The 7,500-nt window shown below is 49.2% G+C and overlaps 19 non-coding genes and 3 pseudogenes across 19 annotated transcripts in view; all 22 read left to right on the top strand.

Annotated features, from left to right (window-relative positions):
- Positions 1-100, top strand: part of LOC128477406 (5S ribosomal RNA) — a 119-nt gene extending 19 nt beyond the window's left edge. Inside the window, exon 1 of the ribosomal RNA XR_008348381.1 lies at positions 1-100. This exon is cut by the window's left edge and continues 19 nt beyond it. This is a non-coding gene — a ribosomal RNA (5S ribosomal RNA).
- Positions 101-339: 239 nt separating this feature from the next.
- LOC128477963 (5S ribosomal RNA) lies at positions 340-458 on the top strand. The gene has a single exon (XR_008348909.1). It is a non-coding gene; the product is annotated as a 5S ribosomal RNA (ribosomal RNA).
- A 248-nt stretch (positions 459-706) lies between these two features.
- Positions 707-825, top strand: LOC128479341 (5S ribosomal RNA). The gene has a single exon (XR_008350224.1). It is a non-coding gene; the product is annotated as a 5S ribosomal RNA (ribosomal RNA).
- Positions 826-1,046: 221 nt separating this feature from the next.
- On the top strand, positions 1,047-1,165 carry LOC128479465 (5S ribosomal RNA). Its single transcript, XR_008350340.1, has one exon. It is a non-coding gene; the product is annotated as a 5S ribosomal RNA (ribosomal RNA).
- Positions 1,166-1,419: 254 nt separating this feature from the next.
- On the top strand, positions 1,420-1,538 carry LOC128478505 (5S ribosomal RNA). Its single transcript, XR_008349421.1, has one exon. It is a non-coding gene; the product is annotated as a 5S ribosomal RNA (ribosomal RNA).
- A 188-nt stretch (positions 1,539-1,726) lies between these two features.
- On the top strand, positions 1,727-1,845 carry LOC128476699 (5S ribosomal RNA). Its single transcript, XR_008347700.1, has one exon. It is a non-coding gene; the product is annotated as a 5S ribosomal RNA (ribosomal RNA).
- A 236-nt stretch (positions 1,846-2,081) lies between these two features.
- On the top strand, positions 2,082-2,200 carry LOC128479326 (5S ribosomal RNA). Its single transcript, XR_008350210.1, has one exon. It is a non-coding gene; the product is annotated as a 5S ribosomal RNA (ribosomal RNA).
- A 311-nt stretch (positions 2,201-2,511) lies between these two features.
- Positions 2,512-2,620, top strand: LOC128480671 (uncharacterized; annotated as a pseudogene).
- A 188-nt stretch (positions 2,621-2,808) lies between these two features.
- LOC128480153 (uncharacterized) lies at positions 2,809-2,917 on the top strand (annotated as a pseudogene).
- Positions 2,918-3,181: 264 nt separating this feature from the next.
- On the top strand, positions 3,182-3,300 carry LOC128479433 (5S ribosomal RNA). Its single transcript, XR_008350312.1, has one exon. It is a non-coding gene; the product is annotated as a 5S ribosomal RNA (ribosomal RNA).
- A 209-nt stretch (positions 3,301-3,509) lies between these two features.
- LOC128479538 (5S ribosomal RNA) lies at positions 3,510-3,628 on the top strand. Its single transcript, XR_008350408.1, has one exon. It is a non-coding gene; the product is annotated as a 5S ribosomal RNA (ribosomal RNA).
- Positions 3,629-3,957: 329 nt separating this feature from the next.
- On the top strand, positions 3,958-4,076 carry LOC128479210 (5S ribosomal RNA). The gene has a single exon (XR_008350094.1). It is a non-coding gene; the product is annotated as a 5S ribosomal RNA (ribosomal RNA).
- Positions 4,077-4,274: 198 nt separating this feature from the next.
- On the top strand, positions 4,275-4,393 carry LOC128477457 (5S ribosomal RNA). The gene has a single exon (XR_008348428.1). It is a non-coding gene; the product is annotated as a 5S ribosomal RNA (ribosomal RNA).
- Positions 4,394-4,617: 224 nt separating this feature from the next.
- Positions 4,618-4,736, top strand: LOC128477961 (5S ribosomal RNA). The gene has a single exon (XR_008348907.1). It is a non-coding gene; the product is annotated as a 5S ribosomal RNA (ribosomal RNA).
- Positions 4,737-4,957: 221 nt separating this feature from the next.
- LOC128479217 (5S ribosomal RNA) lies at positions 4,958-5,076 on the top strand. Its single transcript, XR_008350101.1, has one exon. It is a non-coding gene; the product is annotated as a 5S ribosomal RNA (ribosomal RNA).
- A 215-nt stretch (positions 5,077-5,291) lies between these two features.
- LOC128479672 (uncharacterized) lies at positions 5,292-5,410 on the top strand (annotated as a pseudogene).
- Positions 5,411-5,664: 254 nt separating this feature from the next.
- On the top strand, positions 5,665-5,783 carry LOC128478503 (5S ribosomal RNA). Its single transcript, XR_008349419.1, has one exon. It is a non-coding gene; the product is annotated as a 5S ribosomal RNA (ribosomal RNA).
- Positions 5,784-5,971: 188 nt separating this feature from the next.
- LOC128477405 (5S ribosomal RNA) lies at positions 5,972-6,090 on the top strand. The gene has a single exon (XR_008348380.1). It is a non-coding gene; the product is annotated as a 5S ribosomal RNA (ribosomal RNA).
- Positions 6,091-6,320: 230 nt separating this feature from the next.
- Positions 6,321-6,439, top strand: LOC128477960 (5S ribosomal RNA). The gene has a single exon (XR_008348906.1). It is a non-coding gene; the product is annotated as a 5S ribosomal RNA (ribosomal RNA).
- A 272-nt stretch (positions 6,440-6,711) lies between these two features.
- LOC128479340 (5S ribosomal RNA) lies at positions 6,712-6,830 on the top strand. Its single transcript, XR_008350223.1, has one exon. It is a non-coding gene; the product is annotated as a 5S ribosomal RNA (ribosomal RNA).
- A 221-nt stretch (positions 6,831-7,051) lies between these two features.
- LOC128479464 (5S ribosomal RNA) lies at positions 7,052-7,170 on the top strand. The gene has a single exon (XR_008350339.1). It is a non-coding gene; the product is annotated as a 5S ribosomal RNA (ribosomal RNA).
- A 257-nt stretch (positions 7,171-7,427) lies between these two features.
- Positions 7,428-7,500, top strand: part of LOC128478502 (5S ribosomal RNA) — a 119-nt gene continuing 46 nt past the window's right edge. Inside the window, exon 1 of the ribosomal RNA XR_008349418.1 lies at positions 7,428-7,500. This exon is cut by the window's right edge and continues 46 nt beyond it. This is a non-coding gene — a ribosomal RNA (5S ribosomal RNA).

The following is a 7,500-nucleotide window of genomic DNA, read 5'->3' as shown; positions in this document are numbered from 1 at the left end:
TGAAAGCGCCCGATCTCGTCTGATCTCGGAAGCTAAGCAGGGTTGGGCCTGGTTAGTACCTGGATGGGAGACTGCCTGGGAATACCAGGTGTTGTAGGCTTTTAATTTTTTCTCACAGTCCGGGGAGAGCTTTTTGCCATGTGTTTCTTGCTCATCATCAAAGCTTTAAACCCTTATTTGAACCTTCTCACCTTCTCTGTCCTGTCCCAGGGCTTATAATTCTTTCTGTCTGACGACAAGCAGCAGCAGCAGCAGCAGCAGCAGCAGCAGCAGCAGCAGCAGCAGCAGCAGCAGCAGCAGCAGCAACAGAATAAGAGAAGTAAAATAAAACACTTTCACACCTGCGGCCGTACCACCCTGAAAGCGCCCGATCTCGTCTGATCTCGGAAGCTAAGCAGGGTTGGGCCTGGTTAGTACCTCGATGGGAGACCGCCTGGGAATACCAGGTGTTGTAGGCTTTTAATTTTTTCTCACAGTCCGGGGAGAGCTTTTTGCCATGTGTTTCTTGCTCATCATCAAAGCTTTAAACCCTTATTTGAACCTTCTCACCTTCTCTGTCCTGTCCCAGGGCTTATAATTCTTTCTGTCTGACGACAAGCAGCAGCAGCAGCAGCAGCAGCAGCAGCAGCAGCAGCAGCAGCAGCAGCAGCAGCAGCAGCAGCAGCAGCAGCAACAGAATAAGAGAAGTAAAATAAAAAACTTTCACACCTGTGGCCATACCACCCTGAAAGCGCCCGATCTCGTCTGATCTCTGAAGCTAAGCAGGGTTGGGTCTGGTTAGTACCTGGATGGGAGACCGCCTGGGAATACCAGTTGTTGTAGGCTTTTAATTTTTTCTCACAGTCCGGGGAGAGCTTTTTGCCATGTGTTTCTTGCTCATCATCAAAGCTTTAAACCCTTATTTGAACGTTCTCACCTTCTCTGTCCTGTCCCAGGGCTTATAATTCTTTCTGTCTCACGACAAGCAGCAGCAGCAGCAGCAGCAGCAGCAGCAGCAGCAGCAACAGCAGCAACAGAATAAGAGAAGTAAAATAAAAAACTTTCACACCTGCGGCCATACTAACCTGAAAGCGCCCGATCTCGTCTGATCTCTGAAGCTAAGCGGGGTTGGGCCTGGTTAGTACCTGGATGGGAGACCGCCTGGGAATACCAGGTGTTGTAGGCTTTTAATTTTTTCTCACAGTCCGGGGAGAGCTTTTTGCCATGTGTTTCTTGCTCATCATCAAAGCTTTAAACCCTTATTTGAACCTTCTCACCTTCTCTGTCCTGTCCCAGGGCTTATAATTCTTTCTGTCTGACGATGACAAGCAGCAGCAGCAGCAGCAGCAGCAGCAGCAGCAACAGCAGCAGCAGCAACAGCAGCAGCAGCAACAGCAGCAGCAGCAACAGAATAAGAGAAGTAAAATAAAAAACTTTCACACCTGTGGCCATACCACCCTGAAAGCGCCCGATCTCGTCTGATCTCGGAAGCTAAGCAGAGTTGGTCCTGGTTAGTACCTGGATGGGAGACCGCCTGGGAATACCAGGGGTTGCAGGCTTTTAATTTTTTCTCACAGTCCGGGGAGAGCTTTTTGCCATGTGTTTCTTGCTCATCATCAAAGCTTTAAACCCTTATTTGAACCTTCTCACCTTCTCTGTCCTGTCCCAGGGCTTATAATTCTTTCTGTCTGACGATGACAAGCAGCAGCAGCCACAGAATAAGAGAAGTAAAATAAAACACTTTCACACCTGCGGCCATACCACCCTGAAAACGCCCGATCTCGTCTGATCTCGGAAGCTAAGCAGGGTTGGGCCTGGTTAGTACCTGGATGGGAGACCGCCTGGGAATACCAGGTGTTGTAGGCTTTTAATTTTTTCTCACAGTCCAGGGAGAGCTTTTTGCCATGTGTTTCTTGCTCATCATCAAAGCTTTAAACCCTTATTTGAACCTTCTCACCTTCTCTGTCCTGTCCCAGGGCTTATAATTCTTTCTGTCTGACGATGACAAGCAGCAGCAGCAGCAGCAGCAGCAGCAGCAGCAGCAGCAGCAGCAGCAGCAGCAGCAGCAACAGAACAAGAGAAGTAAAATAAAACACTTTCACACCTGCGGCCATACCACCCTGAAAGCGCCTGATCTTGTCTGATCTCGGAAACTAAGCAGGGTTGGGCCTGGTTAGTACCTGGATGGGAGACCGCCTGGGAATACCAGGTGTTGTAGGCTTTTAATTTTTTCTCACAGTCCGGGGAGAGCTTTTTGCCATGTGTTTCTTGCTCATCATCAAAGCTTTAAACCCTTATTTGAACCTTCTCACCTTCTCTGTCCTGTCCCAGGGCTTATAATTCTTTCTGTCTGACGACAAGCAGCAGCAGCAGCAGCAGCAGCAGCAGCAGCAGCAGCAGCAGCAGCAGCAGCAGCAGCAGCAGCAGCAGCAGCAGCAGCAGCAGCAGCAGCAGCAGCAGCAGCAGCAGCAGCAGCAGCAGCAGCAGCAGCAGCAGCAGCAGAATAAGAGAAGTAAAATAAAACACTTTCACACCTGCGGCCATGCCACCCTGAAAGCGCCTGATCTCTGAAGCTAAGCAGGGTTGGGTCTGGTTAGTACCTGGGTGGGAGACCGCCTGGGAATACCAGTTGTTGTAGGCTTTTAATTTTTTCTCACAGTCCGGGGAGAGCTTTTTGCCATGTGTTTCTTGCTCATCATCAAAGCTTTAAACCCTTATTTGAACCTTCTCACCTTCTCTGTCCTGTCCCAGGGCTTATAATTCTTTCTGTCTCACGACAAGCAGCAGCAGCAGCAACAGAATAAGAGAAGTAAACTAAAACGCTTTCACACCTGCGGCCATACCACCCTGAAAGCGCCTGATCTCGGAAGCTAAGCAGGGTTGGGCCTGGTTAGTACCTGGATGGGAGACCGCCTGGGAATACCAGGTGTTGTAGGCATTTTCATTTCTCACAGTCCGGGGAGAGCTTTTTGCCATGTGTTTCTTGCTCATCATCAAAGCTTTAAACCCTTATTTGAACCTTCTCACCTTCTCTGTCCTGTCCCAGGGCTTATAATTCTTTCTGTCTGACGATGACAAGCAGCAGCAGCAGCAGCAGCAACAGCAGCAGCAGCAGCAACAGCAGCAGCAGCAGCAGCAACAGCAGCAGCAGCAACAGCAGCAGCAGCAACAGAATAAGAGAAGTAAAATAAAAAACTTTCACACCTGTGGCCATACCACCCTGAAAGTGCCCGATCTCGTCTGATCTCGGAAGCTAAGCAGAGTTGGTCCTAGTTAGTACCTGGATGGGAGACCGCCTGGGAATACCAGGTGTTGCAGGCTTTTAATTTTTTCTCACAGTCCAGGGAGAGCTTTTTGCCATGTGTTTCTTGCTCATCATCAAAGCTTTAAACCCTTATTTGAACCTTCTCACCTTCTCTGTCCTGTCCCAGGGCTTATAATTCTTTCTGTCTGACGACAAGCAGCAGCAGCAGCAGCAGCAGCAGCAGCAGCAGCAGCAGAATAAGAGAAGTAAAATAAAAAACTTTCACACCTGCAGCCATACCACCCTGAAAGCGCCTGATCTTGTCTGATCTCGGAAGCTAAGCAGGGTTGGGTCTGGTTAGTACCTGGATGGGAGACCGCCTGGGCATACCAGGTGTTGTAGGCTTTTAATTTTTTCTCACAGTCCGGGGAGAGCTTTTTGCCATGTGTTTCTTGCTCATCATCAAAGCTTTAAACCCTTATTTGAACCTTCTCACCTTCTCTGTCCTGTCCCATGGCTTATAATTCTTTCTGTCTGACGACAAGCAGCAGCAGCAGCAGCAGCAACAGCAGCAGCAGCAACAGCAGCAGCAGCAACAGCAGCAGCAGCAGCAACAGCAGCAGCAGCAGCAACAGCAGCAGCAGCAGCAACAGCAGCAGCAGCAGCAACAGCAGCAGCAGCAGCAACAGCAGCAGCAGCAACAGAATAAGAGAAGTAAAATAAAATACTTTCACACCTGCGGCCATACCACCCTGAAAGCGCCTGATCTTGTCTGATCTCGGAAGCTAAGCAGGGTTGGGCCTGGTTAGTACCTGGATGGGAGACTGCCTGGGAATACCAGGTGTTGTAGGCTTTTTCTTTTCTCACAGTCCGGGGAGAGCTTTTTGCCATGTGTTTCTTGCTCATCATCAAAGCTTTAAACCCTTATTTGAACCTTCTCACCTTCTCTGTCCTGTCCCAGGGCTTATAATTCTTTCTGTCTGACGACAAGCAGCAGCAGCAGCAGCAGCAGCAGCAACAGAATAAGAGAAGTAAAATAAAACACATTCACACCTGCGGCCATACCACCCTGAAAGCGCCCGATCTCGTCTGATCTCGGAAGCTAATCAGGGTTGGGCCTGGTTAGTACCTGGATGGGAGACCGCCTGGGAATACCAGGTGTTGTAGGCTTTTAATTTTTTCTCACAGTCCGGGGAGAGCTTTTTGCCATGTGTTTCTTGCTCATCATCAAAGCTTTAAACCCTTATTTGAACCTTCTCACCTTCTCTGTCCTGTCCCAGGGCTTATAATTCTTTCTGTCTGACGACAAGCAGCAGCAGCAGCAGCAGCAGCAGCAGCAGCAGCAGCAGCAGCAGCAGCAACAGAATAAGAGAAGTAAAATAAAACGCTTTCACACCTGCGGCCGTACCACCCTGAAAGCGCCCGATCTCGTCTGATCTCGGAAGCTAAGCAGGGTTGGGCCTGGTTAGTACCTCGATGGGAGACCGCCTGGGAATACCAGGTGTTGTAGGCTTTTAATTTTTTCTCACAGTCCGGGGAGAGCTTTTTGCCATGTGTTTCTTGCTCATCATCAAAGCTTTAAACCCTTATTTGAACCTTCTCACCTTCTCTGTCCTGTCCCAGGGCTTATAATTCTTTCTGTCTGACGACAAGCAGCAGCAGCAGCAGCAGCAGCAGCAGCAGCAGCAGCAGCAGCAGCAACAGAATAAGAGAAGTAAAATAAAACACTTTTACACCTGCGGCCATACCACCCTGAAAGCGCCCGATCTCGTCTGATCTCTGAAGCTAAGCAGGGTTGGGTCTGGTTAGTACCTGGATGGGAGACCGCCTGGGAATACCAGTTGTTGTAGGCTTTTAATTTTTTCTCACAGTCCGGGGAGAGCTTTTTGCCATGTGTTTCTTGCTCATCATCAAAGCTTTAAACCCTTATTTGAACGTTCTCACCTTCTCTGTCCTGTCCCAGGGCTTATAATTCTTTCTGTCTCACGACAAGCAGCAGCAGCAGCAGCAGCAGCAGCAGCAGCAACAGCAGCAACAGAATAAGAGAAGTAAAATAAAAAACTTTCACACCTGCGGCCATACTAACCTGAAAGCGCCCGATCTCGTCTGATCTCTGAAGCTAAGCGGGGTTGGGCCTGGTTAGTACCTGGATGGGAGACCGCCTGGGAATACCAGGTTTTGTAGGCTTTTAATTTTTTCTCACAGTCCGGGGAGAGCTTTTTGCCATGTGTTTCTTGCTCATCATCAAAGCTTTAAACCCTTATTTGAACCTTCTCACCTTCTCTGTCCTGTCCCAGGGCTTATAATTCTTTCTGTCTGACGATGACAAGCAGCAGCAGCAGCAGCAGCAGCAGCAGCAGCAACAGCAGCAGCAGCAACAGCAGCAGCAGCAACAGCAGCAGCAGCAACAGAATAAGAGAAGTAAAATAAAAAACTTTCACACCTGTGGCCATACCACCCTGAAAGCGCCCGATCTCGTCTGATCTCGGAAGCTAAGCAGAGTTGGTCCTGGTTAGTACCTGGATGGGAGACCGCCTGGGAATACCAGGGGTTGCAGGCTTTTAATTTTTTCTCACAGTCCGGGGAGAGCTTTTTGCCATGTGTTTCTTGCTCATCATCAAAGCTTTAAACCCTTATTTGAACCTTCTCACCTTCTCTGTCCTGTCCCAGGGCTTATAATTCTTTCTGTCTGACGATGACAAGCAGCAGCAGCCACAGAATAAGAGAAGTAAAATAAAACACTTTCACACCTGCGGCCATACCACCCTGAAAGCGCCCGATCTCGTCTGATCTCGGAAGCTAAGCAGGGTTGGGCCTGGTTAGTACCTGGATGGGAGACTGCCTGGGAATACCAGGTGTTGTAGGCTTTTAATTTTTTCTCACAGTCCGGGGAGAGCTTTTTGCCATGTGTTTCTTGCTCATCATCAAAGCTTTAAACCCTTATTTGAACCTTCTCACCTTCTCTGTCCTGTCCCAGGGCTTATAATTCTTTCTGTCTGACGACAAGCAGCAGCAGCAGCAGCAGCAGCAGCAGCAGCAGCAGCAGCAGCAGCAGCAGCAGCAACAGAATAAGAGAAGTAAAATAAAACACTTTCACACCTGCGGCCGTACCACCCTGAAAGCGCCCGATCTCGTCTGATCTCGGAAGCTAAGCAGGGTTGGGCCTGGTTAGTACCTCGATGGGAGACCGCCTGGGAATACCAGGTGTTGTAGGCTTTTAATTTTTTCTCACAGTCCGGGGAGAGCTTTTTGCCATGTGTTTCTTGCTCATCATCAAAGCTTTAAACCCTTATTTGAACCTTCTCACCTTCTCTGTCCTGTCCCAGGGCTTATAATTCTTTCTGTCTGACGACAAGCAGCAGCAGCAGCAGCAGCAGCAGCAGCAGCAGCAGCAGCAGCAGCAGCAGCAGCAGCAGCAGCAGCAGCAGCAGCAGCAGCAGCAGCAGCAGCAGCAACAGAATAAGAGAAGTAAAATAAAAAACTTTCACACCTGTGGCCATACCACCCTGAAAGCGCCCGATCTCGTCTGATCTCTGAAGCTAAGCAGGGTTGGGTCTGGTTAGTACCTGGATGGGAGACCGCCTGGGAATACCAGTTGTTGTAGGCTTTTAATTTTTTCTCACAGTCCGGGGAGAGCTTTTTGCCATGTGTTTCTTGCTCATCATCAAAGCTTTAAACCCTTATTTGAACGTTCTCACCTTCTCTGTCCTGTCCCAGGGCTTATAATTCTTTCTGTCTCACGACAAGCAGCAGCAGCAGCAGCAGCAGCAGCAGCAGCAGCAGCAACAGCAGCAACAGAATAAGAGAAGTAAAATAAAAAACTTTCACACCTGCGGCCATACTAACCTGAAAGCGCCCGATCTCGTCTGATCTCTGAAGCTAAGCGGGGTTGGGCCTGGTTAGTACCTGGATGGGAGACCGCCTGGGAATACCAGGTGTTGTAGGCTTTTAATTTTTTCTCACAGTCCGGGGAGAGCTTTTTGCCATGTGTTTCTTGCTCATCATCAAAGCTTTAAACCCTTATTTGAACCTTCTCACCTTCTCTGTCCTGTCCCAGGGCTTATAATTCTTTCTGTCTGACGATGACAAGCAGCAGCAGCAGCAGCAGCAGCAGCAGCAGCAGCAACAGCAGCAGCAGCAACAGCAGCAGCAGCAACAGCAGCAGCAGCAACAGAATAAGAGAAGTAAAATAAAAAACTTTCACACCTGTGGCCATACCACCCTGAAAGCGCCCGATCTCGTCTGATCTCGGAAGCTAAGCAGAGTTGGTCCTGGTT

This window comes from Spea bombifrons, chromosome 2 (genome assembly GCF_027358695.1).
Source record: "Spea bombifrons isolate aSpeBom1 chromosome 2, aSpeBom1.2.pri, whole genome shotgun sequence".
Lineage (NCBI taxonomy): Eukaryota > Metazoa > Chordata > Amphibia > Anura > Pelobatidae > Spea > Spea bombifrons.
The sequence above is the reverse complement of the archived record's forward strand: the minus strand, read 5'-3'. Positions and strand labels throughout refer to the sequence as shown.